This window comes from Neoarius graeffei, chromosome 17 (genome assembly GCF_027579695.1).
Source record: "Neoarius graeffei isolate fNeoGra1 chromosome 17, fNeoGra1.pri, whole genome shotgun sequence".
In the NCBI taxonomy this organism is placed as follows: Eukaryota; Metazoa; Chordata; class Actinopteri; order Siluriformes; family Ariidae; genus Neoarius; species Neoarius graeffei.
This window is the reverse complement of record NC_083585.1, coordinates 14,357,937-14,380,315: the sequence shown is the minus strand read 5'-3', so window position 1 is coordinate 14,380,315 and position 22,379 is coordinate 14,357,937.

Here is a 22,379-nt window from a genome sequence, read left to right as displayed (position 1 = left end):
TTGACGGGAGAGGAAGTCTGCCACAACCATCTGCGCCCCCGGCCTGTGGACCAACTCAAACTTAAACGGCTGGAGTGCCAGATACCAACGGGTGATCCACGTGTAGGCATCCTTCATGCGGTGGAGCCACTGCAGGGGCGCGTGGTCCGAACAGAGGGTGAAAGGGCGCCCCCAGCAGATAGTAGCAGAGGGCGAGAACCGCCCACTTGATGGCGAGGCATTCCTTCTCTATGGTGCTGTACCTGCCCTCACACACTGACAGCTTGCAGCTGATGTACAGCACTGGACGGTCCTCCCCCTCCACCTCCTGGGACAGAACAGCCCCCAGCCCTCTGTCCGATGCGTCCGTCTGTAACACAAAGGGGAGTGAAAAGTCAGGGGAGTGTAACAGTGGCCCCCCACACAGTGCAGCCTTTATCTTAGAGAAAGCCCGCTGGCATTGCTCCGTCCACTGGACCGGATCTGGTGCCCCCTTTTTAGTGAGATCAGTCAGCGGGTTGGTGACATCTGAATAATTAGGTATAAACCTACGATAATAGCCAGCCAGCCCCAGGAACTGCCTCACCCCCTTTTTGGTCTTAGGCCTCGGGCAGGCCGCAATCGCTGCTGTCTTACTGATTTGGGGACGCACCTGCCCATTGCCCAAGTGGAAGCCCAGATACTGTACTTCCACCCACCCAATCGCACACTTCTTCGGGTTGGCTGTGAGACCCGCTCGCCTTAGCGACCCCAGGACGGCCCTCAGGTGTTTTAGGTGCCGCAGCCAGTCATTACTATAAATAATAATGTCATCCAAGTATGCGGCCGCATAGGTGGCGTGGGGGCAGAGGACCCTATCCATAAGCCGCTGGAATGTAGTGGGCGCCCCAAACAGCCCAAACGGAAGTGTGACGAACTGGTGTAAGCCAAACGGTGTGGAAAAGGCCGTTTTCTCTCAGGATAGTGGAGTCAAGGGGATCTGCCAATATCCCTTTGTCAAATCCAGTGTCGAATTAAAACGAGCCGTGCCTAGTTGATCGAGCAACTCGTCTATATGAGGCATTGGGTATGCGTCAAATTTAGACACCACGTTGACTTTTCTATAGTCCACACAGAACCGGACCGATCCGTCGGCCTTGGGAACCAAGACCACCGGACTGCTCCAGTCACTGTGGGACTCCTCGACAATGCCCATTTCGAGCATGGTCTCGAGTTCTTCCCGAACCACCTTTTTCTTGTGTTTGGGCAGTCTGTAAGGGCAGCTGTGCACTACCACCCCCGGGGGTGTCTCAATGTGGTGTTCTATGAGGTGGGTGCGGCCGGGCAGGGGCGAGAACACATCAGAAAATTCTGTTTGCAACTGGGCGACCTCTACGAGCTGGGTTGGGGAGAGGTGGGCTCCACAGGGGACCGGAGCGGTGGGTGATGCCAATTTTCCCTTTTGAACCTCCGGCCCCAGCTCTGCCTTCTCGGGAACCACCAACACCAGCGCCACGGGGACCTCCTCGCTCCAACATTTTAACAGATTGAGGTGCATTTTTGGTGTAACGCCCCACCCCTGTCCATTCGCCTCACCTCATAGTCGACGTCCCCGACTCGCCATGTGACCTCAAAGGGTCCTTGCCACCTGGCGATTAATTTAGAGCTCAACATGAGCAATAACACGAGTACTTTGTCTCCCGGTGTGAATTCCCTAAGGCGCGTGCCCCTGTTGTACAGGCAGACTTGACGTTCTTGAGCCTGCCGCAAATTCTCCTGGGTTAGGTGTGTGAGCATGTGGAGTTTTGCGCACAGGTCAATAACATATTGAATTTCATTTTTGCACGGGGAAGGTCCCTCCTTCCAATTTTTCCGCAGCACATCTAGGATGCCGCACGACTTACGCCCATATAATAATTCAAACAGGGAGAACCCCGTGGAGGCTTGTGGGACCTCTCGTACTGCGAAAAGCAGGGGTTCGAGCCATTTATCCCAGTTACGTGTATCCTCGTTTACAAATTTTTTAATTATGTTTTTGAGGGTGCAATTAAACCGTTCGACTAAGCCGTCCGTTTGTGGGTGATAAACACTGGTGCGGATCGGCTTGATTCCCAATAACCCATACAGTTCGTGCAGTGTGCGTGACATGAACGTAGTGCCTTGATCAGTTAGAATCTCTTTGGGGATTCCGACTCGGGAGATAACGTGGAAGAGCGCTTCCGCAATACTACGTGCGGCGATATTGCGGAGTGGCACCGCTTCCGGATATCGCGTTGCATAGTCCACCAGAACTAAAATAAAGCAATACCCTCGTGTTGACCGATCTAATGGCCCGATGAGATCCATCCCAATTCTTTTGAACGGGGTCTCGATTAATGGTAGAGGGCGCAAAGGCGCTTTTGGGATGGCCGCTGGATTTACTAACTGGCATTCGCAGCATGCCGTACACCACCTACGGACATCACCGCGAATCCCTGGCCAATAGAACCGGGCCATTATTCGGGCTAGTGTCTTATCCTGCCATAAGTGTCCAGCCATGGGATTAAAGTGAGCCGCCTGGAATACCAATTCCCGGCGGCTCTTTGGGATCAAAAGTTGGGTTATTTGTTCCTTAGTTTGAGTGTCCTGCATCACTCGGTACAATCTATCCTTAATAATGGAAAAATAGGGGAAGGACAGGGTGAAGTTTGGCTGGAGCGTTTGACCATCGATTACTCTCACTTGGTCAAACGCATGCCACTGCTGCTCTGAAGTGCGACCCACGCGCTGGAGGACGGCCCTGCGGAGGTCTGCATAGACCAGCCAGCTGTCGGCGGGGAGCTGTAGCGTGGCCAGCTGCGCCTCGCCCGTGAGCAGGGGGAGGAGGCGCGCCGCACGCTGTTCCACCGGCCAACCCCATGCCTCTGCTGCCTGCTCAAAGAGAGCGAGGAAGGCCTCGGGGTCATCGTGCGGGTCCATCTTCGTCAGGGTGAGGTGGGAAGGGCCCGCGGCGGTGGAGGTGGTGGACCCCGCTGACTTGAGTAGGTGCCGGAACGCCTGGCGATCTTCCTGCTGCGCCAGCACCAGGGCCTCGAACCTTTGCTCCTGTTCTTCCCGGAGGGCGACCAGCACCTGGTGCTGGCTCTGTTGGGCCATGGCGAGGGCATGGATCAGGTCCTTGAAGGGGGAGGACTCCATGGGGCTGTTCTCTCCTGCGCTCCGTCCCGGGTTCCGGCACCACTGTAGCAAGTGTTCTAGGTGGGTGGAGCACAGAAGCACGGCAGGCCAGAACTGAGTTCTCAAAACTCATTTATTGTAGCTTTTCAGCTTTTCAGCTTTTAACTATACATGCACGCACACACACACAGGCATCCAGGTCGGGAGTAGCCCCCTTCTTCCGCGCTCCCTCTCCTCTTATAGGGCACGGTCACTGGGGAAGACACACAAACACAGGTTAATTCCCGTCAGGTGCAATGATTCCGCCACTTACCTTCCCTGACTCCGCCCTCCATTCACAGACCGCCGCTCGACCACACCCCCGCTGCCACAGGTTGATTGGGTTTTAGAGAGACATATTCATCAAGGCAACATTTCTTCCTGGGAAGTCGATGCTTATTTCAGCAGGACAGTGCCAGGCCTCATTTTGCACAGGCTATACCATTGTGGCTTCATTGTGCATGTGCTTGACTGGCCTGTTGCCAGTCCAGATCTGTCTCCTACTGAGAATGTATGGTGCATCATGAAGATGAGAATCAGACAATGGAGACCATGGACTGTTGAGCAGCTGAAGTCTTGTATCAAGCAAGAATGGACAAAAATTCCAATTGCAAAATTAATGGCAACAATTAATATCCTCACCTTCCATGCGATTAAAAAATGTTATTAAAAGGAAAGGTAATGTAACACATTACATTACATTACATTACAGGCATTTAGCAGATGCTCTTATCCAGAGCAACGTACAAGTGCAAAAGTCAGGTACCAGAAGTGCTGAAATTCTAGATAAGAAAGTTCTAATGCCAAAGGAAGAAGTGACAAAATAACACCATGTGTCATATTCTGTTGAAATAATAACAATAACACAATGGTAATAATGCCTCTGTCTCAACTATTTTTGAGTGTATTGCAGGCATCAAATTCTAACTTCATTTATATTTACAAAATACAATTAAGTTGGTCAGTCAAACTACTGAAAATCTTTTCTTTGTAGTTTTGTCAGTTAAATAAAAGTTAATGTGAATTAACAAATCACAGATTTTTGTTTTTAATGCATTTTGGAAAATATCCCAACTTTTCTTTGAATATCCCATAGAGCACCATTAAATCCATTAGAGCAAAATGGAAAGAATACGGCACCACTACAAACCTGGCAAGAGAAGGCCGCCCACCAAAACTCACAGACCAGGCAAGGAGGGCATTAATCAGAGATGCAACAAAGACACCAAAGATAACACTGAAGGAGCTGCAAAGATCCACAGCGGAGATGGGAGTATCTGTCCATTGGACCACTTTAAGCCATACATTCCACAGAGCAGGGTTTTATGGAAGAGTAGCCAGAAAAAAGTCATTGCTTAAAGGAAAAAAAAAGAAAACATGTTTGGAGTTTGCCCAACAGCATGTGGCAGACTCCCCAAACACATGGAAGAAGATTCTCTGGTCAGATGAGACAAAAATTGAACTTTTTGGCAATCATGGGAAACGCCATGTGTGGCACAAACCCAACACTTCCCATCACCCTGAGAACACCATTCCTACAGTGAAGCATGGTGGTGGCAGCATCATGCTGTGGGGATGTTTTTGATCTGCAGGGACAGGAAAGCTGCTCAGGATTGAAGGAAAAATGGATGGCACTAAATACAGGGCAATTCTGGAAGAAAACCTGTTTGAGTCGGCTAGAGGTTTGAGACTGGGACGAAGGTTCACATTCCAGCAGGACAATGACCCTAAACATACTGCTAAAGCTGCACTGGAGTGGTTTAAAGGGAAACAATTAAATGTCTTGGAATGGCCTAGTCAAAGCCCAGACCTCAATCCATTTGAGAATCTGTGGCATAACTTGATTACTGTACACCAATACATCTAACTTGAAGGAGCTGGAGCAGTTTTGCCTTGAGGAATGGGCAAAAATCCCAGTGGCTAATTGTGCTAAGCTACAGTAATAGAGACATACCCCAAGAGAATTGCAGCTGTAATTGCAGCAAAATGTGGCTCTACAAAGTATTGACTTTTTTGGGGGGGTGGGGGGGGGTTACCTATGCATACTCAAGATTTCTATTTTTTTCATCTTAATATTATTGTTTGTGTCACAATAAAACAACAATTTGCACCTTTAAAGTGGTAGGTGTGTTGTGTAAATCAAATTGTGCTAACCCCCCAAAAGTCCATTTTAATTCCAGCTTGTAATGCTACAAAATAGGACAAACACCAACGGGGATGAATACTTTTGCAAAACACCACACACACACACACACACACACACACACACACACACACACACACACACACACAGTTTCTAGATAGTTATGCTAATCTAAAGTGAACTGAAACTGAATTAAGCTGGATACACTATTTCTAGTTGTAATTCAGTTTTGCTTCCTCTTGAATAATTCGAATGAGAAAGTGGTCTCTACATGCCTTGATTTGTAACATGTGTTTTTGCTTGTTATTTGTTGGAAATAACAAGCATAATGAGCGAGCATGTGCTGCTCATTCCCCACCGCACATCAATGGCTCTACCGTTGAAACAGTCAGCAGTGTGAAGTTCCTGGGAGTGCACATGGAAGACAATCTCTCATGGACCCTGAACACCATCGCCATCACCAAGAAAGCTCACCAGCTTCTATACTTTCTGTGAAAGCTGAAGAAGGCCAGCCTCCCTCCTCACATTCTTCTACTGGGGGACCATTGAGAGTGTTCTCTGCTGTTACATCACTGTCTGGTTCTGGAACTGCAAAATCACTGAACAAAAGTCCCTGCAGCGGATAGTGAGGATGGCAGAGAGGATAATTGGGGTTCCTCTCCCACCTATCTCCCAACTCTTTAAGAAGCACTTCGTCTGCCATGCCAACAGCATAGTGCAGGACAAGCCCCACCCATCACATGCACTGTTCTCACTCCTGCCATTTGGCAGAATTTACCAAAGCATCTGAACTGTGACTGCCAGACACTGCAACAGTTTCTTCCCCAGGTAGTCAGAGTCCTCAGCTCACTGTTATCTGTGAAGAACAGTGTGAAGAAGTAGTCAAACAGTTCAAACTGAAACTAGTTTCTCATCCATTTGCAGTACACTGTACATTTGCACAATGTTCAGTGTACACAGACATGCACAATGCTTAGTTTGCACCTGTCTTGTCTTGTTGTTGATATCCTGGTAAAACCTGAAATCTTCAAACCGAACTGCAGTCTCTTGCATTTTTGCACTCAAATGAACATTGGCACATGAATGCACAATGTCACTTTGCACCTGTCTTTGTTTTGTCATTTAAATTGTTTAACAAGGGCGGCACAGTGGTGTAGTGGTTAGTGCTGTCACCTCACAGCAAGAAGGTCCGGGTTCGAGCCCTGTGGCCAGTGAAGGCCTTTCTGTGCGGAGTTTGCATGTTCTCCCCGTGTCCGCGTGGGTTTCCTCCGGGTGCTCCGGTTTCCCCCACAGTCCAAAGACATGCAGGTTAGGTTAACTGGTGACTCTAAATTGACCGTAGGTGTGAGTGTGAATGGTTGTCTGTGTCTATGTATCAGCCCTGTGATGACCTGGCGACTTGTCCAGGGTGTACCCCGCCTTTCGCCCGTAGTCAGCTGGGATAGGCTCCAGCTTGCCTGCGACCCTGTAGAACAGGATAAAGCGGCTAGAGATAATGAAATGAGAAATTGTTTAACATACTTAGATAGCTAGATATTTGCATAGCTAAATATTTACCTAGATAACTATAGAGTTATTTCTATACCTTGTTTTGTAATATATTTCTCTATAAATGCATTATGGGGAGCCTGAGGGAAACAGTGTTTCAGTGTACTGTATACTTATACAGTATATGGATGTATTAACAATAAAGCTCTTGGACCTTGAACTTTGAAATACTGCCTCATCTTGTTGTGCTGCCAGGACTTGTGAAGATTTAGATTAATGTATGGATCTCACATTAACCATGATAAAGGTGTGTTCTTATCCAATTTGTTGTCAACAAATACACTCGCTATATACCACATGGCATTGTATTTTTGATCTTTCTTATTTTTATAATCTTTTTTATGAATTCATGTCAGAGAAAAGCAAAGAAAATGAGATGGTTAAAGCAAGTCACATCATGACATCTAGTGGTGGGCCATATTAAAATGCTAATTGGTGTCGGAAATAAAATACTTTTGACAGTTTCACTGAAAATGATTAAAATTACATGCTAGCAATACCTCATAAAACCAGATATAATGGTAAAAAATTATACATATTTAACACATATTAAACATATTTAGAATGTATACACTATGTATACATACGGTATAATTTACTCCTGTAACTAAATAATGTTACAGTGGATATAAAAAAAGTCTACACACCCCAGTTAAAATGGCTTTTTTTAAAAAAAAGGAACTAAGTTAAATCATGTCAGAACTTTTTCCACTTTTAATGTGAAATTGCAAAGTATACAAATAAAATGAAATATGATCAGAAACTTTTCAGGGAAAAATAAAATACCTGAGTTGCATAAGTGTGCACAGCCCTAAACTAATACTTTGCTGAAACACCCTTTGATTTTCTTACACCACTCAGTCTATTTGAGTAAGAGTCCATCAGTGTGACACATCTTGGCTTAGTAATATTTTCTCACTCTTTGTTCCAAAAGCATTCTAGAACCATCAATTTGTGCACAGTTTGCTTCATGTCAGCCAACAGATGTTTAGTTGGATTCAGGTCTGGGCTCTGGCTAGGATATTCAAAAACATTTATCTTCTTTTGGTTACACCATTCCTTTGTTGATTTGGATGTATGCTTTGGGTCATTGTGCTGAAAGATGAAATTCCTTTTCATCTCCAGCTTATGATCAGATGCCTGAATGTTTTGCACTAAAATAGATTGGAACTTGTAGCTATTCTTATTTCCAACACCTTCATAATCTCACTTCTGGCTGAAGAAAAGCAGCAATACAGCATGATGCTGCCATAACCATGGGTATGGTTTTCTGCACCAAAAATCTCTTTTGGAATTATTATACCTTTTGGAATTGTTCTCATCAAACCATAACACATTTTTCCACATGGTATAGGTTGATTTAGTTGGGCTTGGATATTTTTTGAAAAAGCATCTCTGTCTAGCCAACCTACCCCATAGGGTAGAAGAATACAAGGCATTGTTGTTACATACAGAGAGTAATCGATACTTGTCAGATATTCTTGCAGTTTCTTTAAATGTTGCTGTAGGTCTCTTGGCAACTTTGCTGGTAAGTTTGTCTCTTCTCCTTTTGTCAACATTACAGCAATCTCTTCATCTTAGTAATGTTACTGTAGTGCTCCATTTTCTCCACTTGTCAATAATGGCCTTCTTGGTCTTCCATGGTACATCTGACATTTTGGAAATTCTTTTACACTCTTCTCCTGGTCCATATCTTTCAACAAGTGAGATACCATACAATCTTTATAGACCATGGCTTCAGCAGTCAGATGAAACCAAGATTAAAAAAAAAAATCAGAACTGACATCAGGTGAATGTCAAGGATTATTCCTGAGACGTTTAATCACGTATAAACTTTACTTGGAACTTCTGTGGCAACACGTATACAACAACTGCATCTCCGTCTGTTCATCTCCCTCTAGTGTTCACCCCCCGTATACATCACAGTATATGTGCACACACATTTCAACTACCGTACATGACATCTCCCCCTTAAAATAGGGTTTTCCCCTTGACACAAACCAACCTCAATACAGTTGTGTCATGACATCTCCCCCTTCAACATGGAGCATGTATACTTAACACAAATCACCTGACCTTTATATAAATCTGGCCAATAAACTTTCTTTTACAACATAAATCAGCATTGTCAGCATTAATGCCATTTCAATACATTTCTTTTTTCACATTTCTTCTTTTTTTCACATTTCTTACTCCCCCCCCCCTTTTTTTTTATTCCTCCCCAAAGGCCATAATGCTCAATCTACAGGTCAAGCCTGTTGACTGGCTTGCACACCCGTCCAGATCTGGTCACAGTCTGACCGGGCATAGGGCTTGCTGGCGTAGCCTCACTCTGACTGGTGGGAACAGTTTCTAACGTGTCAAAGTTTGTCCCCGTGTTCTCGCTGGTTGCTGCTGAGGAAGACTGAGAAAGCTCAGGATGAAGGTGACGGCGATTCCGCCGAAGCTCAGTTCCCTGCTGTGTCTTGAAGATGAAAGATCTTGGAGTGATGCTTTCACTTGATATTACCGCTGGTAATGACCATGATTTCTCGTGGTCCAACTTGGACCTCACTGCATCACCTGGCTGCAGGACAGGTAAGAGTCGGGCTCCGTGGCGGCGATTGTAGTAGTAGGCCTGCTTGGCCTTCTCTCTCTCATCCTTCTCCTTCACCGCTGATCTGCTGGGCCATTTCGGTTGAAGATTCTTCTCCAAGGTAAGGAGTGTTGTCCTAATCTTTCTCCCCATTAACAGCTCTGCAGGGCTGTAGCCGGTGGAGGAGCATGGAGTGGACCTATAAATCATTAGAGCCATCACAGGATCAGCTTGCATGAGGATCTTCTTGGCCATCTGAACGGCTCTTTCTGCATGCCCATTACCCTGCGGGTGATGGGGGCTGGACGTGCAGTGCCTGAAGTCAAGCCGCCTCGCAAACTCCTGAAACTCAGAGCTAGAGAACTGTGGCCCATTATCAGTCACCACCTCATCTGGAATGCCAAACCTGGCGAAAATGGCCTTCAGCTTGAGTATGACATGTGCACTAGTTGTTGAGGGCATGTGGATTATTTCTATAAATCTGGAGTAATAGTCTGGGATAACCAGGTAGTTTTGGTGATTCGACACTGGATCTAATGAAGGGATATTGGCAGATCCCCTTGACTCCTCTATCCCAAAAGAAAACTGCCTTTTCCACACTGCTTGAATTACACCAATTCGTTATGCTTCCTTTTGGGTTATTTGGAGCTCCTGCTATGTTCCAGTGGCTTATGGACAAGATCCTCTGCCTCCACGCCACCTATGCAGCACCTTGAACACCTTAGGACCATCCTAGAGTTGCTGAGGCGTGTGGATCTCACAGCTAACCTGAAAAAGTGTGCAATTGAGCAGTTGGAAGTATGGTACCTGGGTTTCCATTTGGGTCATAGGCAGGTGCATCCCCAAATTGACAAGACTGCAGTGACTGCGGCCTGCCTGAGGCCCAAGACCAAAAAGGGGACACTGCAAAAAATGATGATATCATAGCCAGTGAAAATATCTTGAAAATAATTGAAACAATCTAGCATTTCCTATTAGAAGAATACAAGGCACCAATTCTGAGAGTATTAAACCTAGTTTTAGATTGCAACCAACTTATTCTAAGATGTCTTATCAAGTAAAATATCTGTCCATGCAGCAAGATAATTTCACTAGTATTAAGTAATTTTCTCCTCAAATTCAGTTTTAAATTTTTTGCAGTGGGTGAGACAGCTCCTGGGGCTGGCTGGCTACTATCGTAGGTTCATACCTAATTATTTGGACGTCACCAGCCCACTGACTGATCTCACTAAAAAGGGAGCACCAGATCCAATCCAGTGGACTGAGTAGTGCCAACAGATTTTCACTAAGGTAAAAGCTGCACTGTGCGGGGGGCCACTTCTACACTCTCCTGACTTCTCTCTCCCCTTTATTTTGCATACAGACACATCGGACAGAGGGCTGGGGGCCATTTTGTCCCAGGAGGTGGAGGGCGAGGAACGTCCCATGCTGTACATCAGTTGCAAGCTCTCGATGCATGAAAGTTAGTACAGCACCATCAAAAAGGAGTGCCAGGCCATCAAGTGGGTGGTACTCACCCTCTGATACTACCTGCTGGAGCACCCTTTCACCCTTTGTTTGGACCATGTGCCCCTCCAGTAGCTTCACTGCATGAAGGATGCCAATGTGCAGATCACTCATTGGTATCTTGCCCTCCAGCTGTTTAAATTCGAAGTGGTCCACAGGCCAGGGGTACAAATGGTGGTGGCAGACTTCCTGTTCCATCGGGGGCGAGTCCACTGCAGGCTGGATGGCTCCCCGGCCTGAGTCAGGTGGTGGACTCCCAACTGTGGCAGTGGGGGCATGGACAAGCGTCAGTTTGTGAATGGAGGGCAGGGCCAGGGAAGGTGAGTGGCAAAGTCAATACACCTATTGTCAATTAATGTTGGGTGTGTGTTTGTTGCAGTGATGGTGGAGGATAGAAAAGGAGGGAGAGAACAGAGAGAAGGGAGGTCCTTGGACCAGAACATGACTTTTTGTGTGTGTGTGTGTGTGTGTGTCCGTGGCTTAAAGAAATGGGTAAGTATGAAGCTGAAAACAAACCTAAAGGAAAATAAACGTGTTAATATCATTTCCCACCTGCCGTGCTTCTGTACTCCACCCACATCAGGGACTTATTACAAGTGGATATTCATGAACATCCTCGTGTACAAACAAAACTTTCACCACTTGTGCTCTCCCCAGTGCTTCAACTTACACCAGGCTTTGGTGGGGGAATGGGGCAAGGATGGGAGAGGTAAAAAGAGAAGAAGGAGAAGGAGAGAGAGCGAGAGAAGAGGCAGAATGTTTGCCTGCCACTGGAACTGCTGCCAAATGGTCCTCCGGCAACTCAATGGCTTGATTCAGTGACACTGGACCCACTCTGCTGTCCCTTCCCGCAGTTGCTTGATGAACTGTTCCAGTGCCACCATGTCAATGATCCCCTTGGCGTCACGGTCATCTGCCCTCAGCCACCATCTTGCAGGTGTCCTGGAGCTGTTGGCCGAGCACAAATGGCCAGCCAACTTCTTCCAGTGTCAGCACCAATGGTGTTGTTCTGGGGAGCGGCCAACACACTGCAGGATGGCTCACTTCAAATTGGTGTAATTGAGTGGACTGTTGGTGGGGAGCTGTTGTGTGGTGAGCTGGGTCTCTCTGGACAGCTGTGGTAGTAACCTGGCCACCCGTTGCTTGACCAGCCACCCCCACACCTTGGCTGCTTGCTCAAAGAGTGCGGTGAATGCCTCTGGATCGTTATGCGACCCCATCTTCGTTAGCATGACGTAGGGTGGGTCTGCTGTGGTGACGGTCAAGGAACCCGCTGACATGAACAGGTGCCGGAACACCTGGCGATTTTCCTGCTGGGCCAGAAGCAAGGCTTCGAAGTGATGTTTTTGCTCCTTCCAAAGGGTGATGAGCGCTTGGTGCTGGCTTTGTTGGGCGGCAGCGAGGGCATGAATGAGATCCTTAAGTGGGGAGGACTCCATGGGGTGGTTGGTGGTTCCCTTCAGTATCCCAGCTTTTGGCACCACTGTAGTATGACTCTAGTGTGGAAGGAATACTGAAATGTGGACAGGTGGGGAATGGTGTCAACACAGGCTTTATTTTCATGCTCTTTTTTCTTACTACTTTTCAGCATTTATTCAACTCATTTGCACACACACACACACACACACACACACACACACTGTAGGTGCTCTGGTCAGGTGCCCCCTCTTTGCGCTCTCCCTCCTTTTCTTTGCTCTGTCGTCACTGCAACAGACACTCAACTTTAATTGACAACAGGTGTAATGACTTTGCCACTCAACTTCCCTGGCCCCGCTCTCCACTCACAAACCGACACTTGACCATGCCCCCACAACCATAATGTATGACGAAGGTGTGGCAGGATAGCCACAGCAGCAGAGAAGACAGAGGAGACCAAATAGTTTTCAACGAAAAGGCTTTGTTTACTTTTTTCTTTCTTTTTCTCTTTTTTTTTACAAATGTGCAAATATTTACAATGACAAGTGTGCATGAAAAAATATACAAAAACAAAAACTGTACAAAACTAAAATAAACAAGCATAAATAGCCAGGCTAAGTTCTCAGACCCTGAACTACTATCAAGAGCAACTTCACTTAACAAGACACGTTCATTTCACCACCAACTCTCACCTACTGAGGCTCTTGGGCCTAATATAGAGCATTGCTAACTGTAGCCCCACCCACCGGATAGCCCCACTGTAAAAAATAATCAATTAACTAAACAACAACATAATTATTAACAAATAATAAATCAAATAAGAAAACATATAACACAAAAATACATACAATAACTGACATGCACAAAAATATCTTATTGAACCCTCAAAATGGCTTTTAAGTCATTACCCCTAAAACACCCCCATCACAATGGGTTGCCTCACAAAGAACCCGGGAAACCTCCCCCAGTGGAACAGTCCATCTGTTTCCCCAAACAAGACACGGAAGTACGTTTTGAATGCCGGTGAGTGAATTGCTACCGGAGTTGTAATAACAAAGGTTTTAACCAATAAATGAAGTTTTTAACAGCCAGTGTGAATTATTTTACTTTTTGATACTAGACAAAGATTATACAGATGAAGAATGAAAATGACAATATTTTTTAAGCGAATATTTTGAATGAGTCAGATGCACAAACAATAGCCATCTAGAAGTGCCAGTAGGCCTTTCCCTGCACTCTAAAAACTAAGTTTGGCCCTGCGTAATTAATCTATGGCAAATGATGATTAATGACAATATGAAAGAGATCTTAAACAGTACATACAGTGGTGGCAATGAGAATAGCGACAGGACAGCAGTGATTTAAAAATGCCGGCAAATGGCTGCCTGCGTGCTGCGCGCTATGTCAGCGTCACGGCTCAGCCTGTGACAGAAGGTTTTGGCTATTTTGTGTACCCTTATTTGATACTTTAGTAGGATGGACAGAGGTTTAATTTAGCCTACTGATGGTACTTTTGATGAGAGCTATTTGTTGGTTTGATTGTAAAGGTTGGAATTTTGACGAGACAAAGCATAGTGTGAGTGCTTGGCATGATCAGAAACCTGACTGGATCATGCCCATGCCTGTGCTCATAAAAAATGTTTATAACAATGACAAAGACAAGAGTAACAACTCGAAAAAGGGTGAAATTGACTAAATCTACAGTACCTTGGTGGTGTGCCCGTATTGTCTGTAAATGCATTTGTGCAGACTTAATGTTCTCATTAAGCTCAGCCGTGTTATGTTTACATCTGTGAGTTATTCAGTGCATGCTGTCTCTCCACAGACTAACTCATATGTGGAAGTAGTGAGTGCCTGTGCTGCAGTCATTATCAGTCCTATCCCGAGTGGACTCTGAGACGACTCTCTCTTCCTGCACTGGTTTCTTGTTTCTAAACTGCTTGGAACAAGCATGCATGGCTGATATCTGATTTTTTTTGGATGGTAGGTATTTCACGATGCTTTTCATGACAAGCTTTCTGAATAACTTCCTTCCTGAAAATGATTGTGCCATTCCTAGTTCATCTTTTTAATCTATTAGGTCATGATATTTTGACTAAGCTCAATTGTTCCATTTCCTTTGAACAGGGCTGCACTGTTCTGTGCATACCAGATAACCTATTTTATTTTCCTTCTTCTGTTGTTCTTGTTGAGTGCAACCTGAAAGATGACACATATCATCTGTTCCACAGATTTTGATCCAGGTGCCTCAGTCTCTCTGTGTGTCACACTTCAAGGAGGTCGGACATGTACAGGTACCCATACACTGCCAGGTTGAAAACATCTGTTCCTGTGTATTGTAAACAATCCATACAATATCCTAGTTAATCCTGGAAAGAAGTCAGATGGCTAATGGAAGTTTACTAAGGACTTTAGATGCATTAATCAATTGATTATTCCTGTCAGCTATATTGTCCCAGGCATTGCTTACATTTTGTTATCTATTCCTAGCCAACATACCCACTTCACCATCATTGCTCTTTGCAGTGCATTTTTCAATGCCTCATGAGTGTCAAGGCTCAACCTGTACTTGCCTTTACTTTTAACCATTAACAATATACATGCAGAGCTCCCAACATTTCAGAACTGCAAAGAGGGATGCAACTTGGAATGGAACAAAATTAGTTCACGCAGCATAATAAACATGACTGGGGAATCACCAAAATATAAAAAGTATTTTACAATTACAAATAAGGTTAAAAACAAACAAAACAAATAAATTTACAGATTGAAATTAATCATTAAATCAAATCAAGTTTATTTGTATAGCGCTTTTAACAATAAACATTGTCGCAAAGCAGCTTTACAGAATTTGAACGACTTAAAACATGAGCTAATTTTATCCCTAATCTATCCCCAATGAGCAAGCCTGTGGCGTCGGTGGCAAGGAAAAACTCCCTCAGACGACATGAGGAAGAAACCTCGAGAGGAACCAGACTCAAAAGGGAACCCATCCTCATTTGGGCAACAACAGACAGCCTGACTATAATATTAACAGTTTTAACAGGTATAACCCTCAACTGTCCTCATGGGGCTGTCCTTCACAGGAGCGGTGCGATAAAACTCCGACCAGACACAGGGCACCAGGATGGATCAAGCAGGTCCGAGGGGCAGAAGAGGCCAGCATCTCAATCCCAGGATCAACATGTGACTCAGAGGGACAGATTGTGGGGGGGGAAGAGAGAGAGAAAGAAAACACGTTGTTAGGTATGCCCTAAAAATGACAAGTATTAAATCTGTGTGGTAGGCTCGCAGAGACGAGAGTCTTTACATCAGGCATAACACACAACAATGGCATGTTAATATGGTAAAATATATCATGACCTGCTCTGGCTGGATGCTTGATTGGGTGATGGGAGCACACTCCTCAGCAATGATGAGATGCAGATGGGACCCTTAGGGCTGGCCAAGACAATTCAGTTACATTTCACCGGGTCTGGGACATGCGACAGAATGTCTGACGGCCGATTCCCTGCAGGCTACGATAGCCAGTCGAGGTCTCCACCGTCTCCACCAAAAGATTTCCTGTTGACTCCATGTAACTCAGAGGGACAGATTTCGGGTGGGGGGGAGGGAAAGAAAACACAGGTGGTTAGGTATGCCCAATGTCACCTGAATAAGTAGGAACAGTATACATATTGCACCGAGTACAAGCAGGGACTCTGGCAACTAACTATGACAGCATAACTAAAAGGAGAGAGCCAGAAGGTAACACAGGCATGAGGGAGCCCCGGGACATAAAGCAGCCAGCCACTACACCATCAACAAACTTGAGTGAGCAAGCGAGTGGGGACTGACAGCATCCATACATCCCAGTTTACCAAAACACTCTATGTCTGAGGACCCTCCAGATCTACTCCTTTACCTCATAAACACCATTAACAAAAGGCTTGACTAAACAGATATGTTTTCAGCCTAGACTTAAATGCTGAGACTGTGTCTGATTCCCGAACATTACTTGGAAGGCTGTTCCATAACAGTGGGGCTTTGTAAGAAAAGGCTCTGCCCCCTGATGTAGCCTTCACTATACGAGGTACCAGCAGATAGCCTGCACCTTTTGATCTAAGTAGGCGTGGCGGGTCATAAAGGAGCAGAAGTTCACTCAGGTACTGTGGTGTGAGACCATTTAGTGCTTTAAAGGTCAATAGTAGTATTTTATAATCAATACGAAATTTGATTGGGAGCCAATGCAGTGTGGATAAGACAGGCGTGATGTGGTCATATTTTCTAGTTCTAGTAAGGACTCTTGCTGCTGCATTTTGAACTAACTGGAGCTTGTTTATGCACTTATTGGAACATCCAGACAGTAAGGCATTACAATAATCCAACCTGGAGGTAACGAAAGCATGGACTAGTTTTTCTGCATCATGCAATGACATTAAATTTCTTATCTTTGCAATATTTCTGAGATGAAAGAAAGCTATCCGGGTGAATGTGAATTTCGAATGAAAGCCTGGGGTCAATAATCACCCCGAGGTCTTTTACTGCTGCACGTGAAGAAACAGAAAGGCCATCCAGAGTCACTGTGTAATCAGAAAACTTACTTCTAGCTGTATGTGGTCCTAGCACAAGTACTTCAGTCTTGTCAGAGTTAAGCAGAAGGAAATTAATAAGCATCCAGTGTCTAATGTCCTTAACACATTCCTCAATTCTATTAAGCTGGTGTCTCTCATCAGGTTTTGCAGAGACATACAACTGTGTGTCATCAGCATAACAGTGGAAACTAATACAATGTTTACGAATAATATCGCCCAGAGGTAACATATATAGAGAAAAAAGCAGTGGACCCAAGACAGAACTTTGTGGAACACCAAACTTTACCTCGGTACGTCTAGAAATATCACCATTTATATCAACATACTGATAACGATCAGTTAGATAAGACCTGAGCCAGGAGAGGCCCATTCCCTTAACTCCCACAACATTTTCTAGTCTATCCAGAAGAATGGAATAATCAATGGTATCAAATGCTGCACTAAGGTCAAGCAACACAAGTAGCGAGACACAGCCCTGATCAGACGCCAACAGTAGGTCGTTTACTACTTTAACCAGTGCTGTCTCTGTGCTATGATGAGGTCTAAATCCTGACTGATACATTTCATGGATGTTATTCCTATGTAAATATGAGCATAACTGCTGTGCCACAGCTTTTTCAAGGATCTTGGAGATAAAGGGGAGGTTTGATATTGGCCGATAATTGGACAGCTGACAGGGATCAAGGTCAGGTTTTTTAATCAGGGGTTTGATAACTGCTAGTTTAAAGGATTTGGGTACATAGCCAATCGTAAGAGAAGAATTTATTATTTTTAGAAGCGGTTCAATTACTCTAGGCATTATCTGTTTGAATAGACGTGTCGGTAAGGGATCTAGTCCGCAAGTTGAGGCTTTTGATGTAGAGATTAATGAAAGTAATTCAGTTTCTTTTAGGGGAGTAAAACATTCTAACTGATGATCTGATACAGTTATATTGTTAACTACAAGGTCACTTTCATTGTCTAACCTTAAATTAGTAGTTTGAATTTTTTGTCGGATATTCTCAATTTTGTCATTAAAAAAATTCATGAAGTCGTTGCTACTACATACTGCAGGTGTGCATGTGTTGATAGTGGACTTATTCCTGGTTAATTTTACTACGGTATTAAATAGGAATCTAGGATTATTTTTGTTATCTTCTACTAGGGAGGAGAAATATGTTGATCTCGCAGCACTAAGAGCTTTTCTATACTTCACGAAGCTCTCCTTCCAAGCTAATTTGAACACTACCAATTTTGTTTGACGCCATTTATGTTCCAATTTTCGAGTGGTCTGTTTTAATGTGCGAGTGTCATCATTATACCAGGGTGCTAATTTTTTTTCTCTGACCATTTTCCTTTTTAGAGGAGCTACATTATCTAAAGTATGGCGGAATGTTGACTCTAAGCATTCAGTTGCCTGATCAAGTTCTGCAGGGGCTGACAGTGACCCAATCAAAGTTGACAGCTCTGGGAGATCATTTATAAAGCTCTGTGCAGTAGTTGACGTGAAAGTACGTTTAATACAGTAGCATGGTGAGGTGCATATATTATTACTCAGACATATTTTGAATGAGATGAGACAATGATCTGAGATAACTTCAGACTGTGGAAGTATGACTATATTGTCTACGTGTAATCTGAATGTTAGTATTAGATCAAGGGTGTGACCACCATTATGGGTCGGTCCTATGACATTCTGCTTAATCCCGACTGAATCTAAGATGGACACAAACGCTGTTTTTAAAGGGTCTTCTGGGTTATCAAAGTGAATATTAAAATCTCCGACAACTAAAGCTTTGTCTAAGGAAATAACCAGATCTGAGATAAAATCTGCAAATTCAGAAAGAAACTCAGAATATGGCCCCGGGGGCCTGTAAATAATAAGCAATGGAATTAACTGGGTAGACTTATTTTTCAAGGCTACATACATTATATGAGTATGAAGAACTTCGAATGTATTAAATTTATAACCAGGTTTGTGTGTTACACCTAGATAATCGTTATAAATAACCGCGACACCTCCTCCTCTGCCAGTTAGACGAGGCTGGTGTATATAACTGTATCCAGGAGGACTCGCTTCATTTAATGCTATATATTCATTTGGCTTAATCCATGTTTCTGTTAAACACAGTACATTAAACTCCTGATCAGTAATGAGTTCATTAACCATTAGTGCTTTAGATGTAAGAGATCTAATATTTAATAGCCCCACCTTTAGATCAAAGGTGCTGGCAGCAGCTGTACAGTCAGTATGATCTAATTTTATATTGATTAGGTTACTGGAACAAACTCTCTGAAAATTTCTACCTTTTTGTTGAGCTCGGGGAACAGACACAGTCTCGATGTAGTGGGCCCTGAGTGACGACTCTGTGCAGCTAGCAGACAGTCGGTTTAGCCTGTTCGTCTGCTCCCTGGCCTTGGCTCTGGATTGTCAGAAATTAACTAGGCCTGTTCTGAGACTATGACCTATGCTGCAGGAAATGAGAGCAGCACCTTCCCAAGTGGGATGGACACCGTCCCGCCCTAACAGGCCAGCAGTGCCCTCAAAATTAGCCCAATTATCTATAAAGCCCACACTGTTTTCAGAGCACCACCTGGACAGCCAGCAGTTCAGCGACCATAACCTGCTGTAAGCTACATCGCCACGCCGCATTGGGATGGGGCCAGAGCATACTACAGCATCGGACATCGCCTTCGCTAATTTAAACACCTCTACAAAGTTACTCTTAGTAACCTCAGACTGACAAAGGCGTATATCATTAGCTCCTGCATGGATAACTATCTTTGAGAACCTGTGCTTGCCTAGGACCCTAAGATTACCTGCTATGTCCAGCGCCCTGGCTCCCGGTATACACCTGACTAAAGCTGCTGGTGCCCCTAAAGGCTGAGCTAATTTCACGTGCCGTATGATAGAGTCCCCTATAACCAGAGCTCTTTCAGGTTTCTCAGTGGGTGCATCACTAAGGAGAGCAAACCTGTTCGACACGTGATGCGGAGAGGAGTGGTGCTCCCGTGGGCGAGCCTCAGCTGTAGCTTTGGCTCTACGCTTATGCCGCCGAGCCATCACCCATTCGACCCGCTGTAAGGGCTCTAATGCCGGAGTTGGGGGATTGCTAACTCCACCTAGGGCGTCCAGACTTTCCCTAACAGAAACTACACTGTTCTCACGCTCGCTAACCTGCTCTAAAGCCTGGACACGCGCTTCTAGCACTGAAATCTTCTCCGTCAGAGAGCTAACTAATCTGCACTTATCACAAGTAAAGCTAATAGAGCTATCGCTAGTGACGGAGGAAGAATGACTAAACATCCTGCACTCAGCACACTGAACAGGCTGAAGGTGTGCCATGATGAAAAGATTCACGTACCTTAAATGAAGATCTGTTGATATTAAAGCAGATCAGAGTAGTACTTGTTATTTGGTTAGCAAGTAAGAAAAAACTGTTAACTGATAAATAGAACTCTTTTATTTGGTGAGCAAAACAAATAAACTTCTGTTAATTGATAAACAGGCTTGTTTTATTTTGTTACCAAAAATGGGTGAACTTGAGCTTTACTGACAAACTCACCAGAATGGGAATTTGATCTGTCTCTGTCAATCACAGGACAGAGTGAGCAGTTCCTCCACTGAATCAAGCTAAAGTTCTCCATCAATAATTACAACTGTGGGCAGTTCCTCCACTTAAATCCTAGCTCAGGACTCCAAGAATTAGAACAGCTAACAGTGTCAATCACAAGACAGAGTGGTCAGTTCTCTTTGTCTAGCAAATTACCAAATTCTAATCCAGCTCATTTTGAAAACTAAAATGGTGCACAGATTTAATCTGAGGTAGGCATTTTGTCCATAGTTTATTTATAGGCCCTTATTCTAGCATTTTACTTCTTGGTACTCTTCAGGTCCATGAATGTAGCAGACTTGCCCTGCCTCAGTAAAGCATCAGATTGCTCAGCCTCATGGCATTTGACACCCTTGGCTAACACGTACTGTTTTTGCACAAGATCACTGAGAGTTTCAGTGGACATGCTTGCTCTGTGGGCTGTTTTGGTCTTTGTGACAAAGCTGAAGTGTTAGGACTAGGACTGTTTTGGCCTCTAGAGGCCGCTGTTATTTCCTTTTCATGTCGTGTTTATTTTGGCCTCTAGAGGCCGCCACTGTTCCTGTGTTTTGTGTTTGTGTTAATTGCCTAATTATCTTCACCTGTGTCCTTAATTAGTTTGTCTATTTATACCCCTGAGTTCAGTCCTCTTGTCACGGAGTCTTTGTGCTGTTATGTTTATCTCCAGTTTCCTTTGTACTGTGTTTTTTGATCTTCTTAGCTTTTGTATTTTTGCACTTTGCTTTTCTTTTGGATTTTACTCTTTGGTTTTTTTTTGTCTTTTGTTTTGCCCTGTATATAGTGTATATAGTTTAAATAAACCTTTTGATTCTTTTTCTACTTCCGCCTCACGCCTCTGCATTTGAGTCATCCCCCTGGTGGCCTAGTGGGGGTTTGCTGGATTATCACACCAACGAACCAGGTTCGAATCCCAGCAAAACCCTAACAGAAAGACTCCGTCATGACCGACTCAGCAGAGGCTGCTTCAACTGTCTACCCGGCCAACCTTCAGGGAATTATGGCAGCTTTGACACGCTTCGGAGCGACCATGGACGCTCATGGACGTACGCTCACCAGCCAACGTGAGGCCCTCGCTCGCCACGAGGAACTGCTTCAGCAAATTGGGAAAACCCTGGCACAGCTGACATCTCTGCCTGCATCTCCTGCTCCTGATCCAGTTCCTGCTCCTGATCCAGCTCCCACTCCTGCTCCAGTGCCTCCTGCAATGCTGCCTTCTTCACCTCGCGAACCCAGCCTTCCTGCACCACAGAGGTATGACGGCAAGCACAGTGAGTGCCGAGAGTTCCTTACCCAGTGTCAACTCACCTTTGAGCTTCAGCCTACCACCTACACTACGGATCGCCGCAAGATTGCCTTTGTGATCACCTTATTAGCTGGTAAGGCGCGAGCCTGGGCTACTGCTATCTGGCAAAGACAGGGACCTGAGTGCTTTGATTTCCAGCTGTTTTCTGAAGAGATGCTTCGGGTCTTCGATCAGGCAGACATCAGTACCGACGCAGCCCGAAAGCTCATGTCCATCCGGCAAGGAGGAAGCGTCGCAGATTACGCCATCTCGTTCCGAACACTCGCAGCAGTAAGTGGATGGAACGAGACTGCCCTGGTGTCAGCCTTCCACCATGGTCTGTCTGACCCCATCAAGGACGGTCTGGCCTCTATTGGATGCCCAAGTGACCTCGAAACCCTCATCTCACATGCTATTCGTCTGGACAACAGGATGAGAGAACGCCACCAAGCCTTGAGCCCCCCCAGCCTCCCTACCTCTACCTGGAGACCGTCTACCTCCTTCAGTGACTGTCCAGAACCCATGCAAGTGGGTCGTACTCGCCTCTCCGCATCTGAGAGGGAGCGCAGAAGGAGGGACAAGTGCTGCA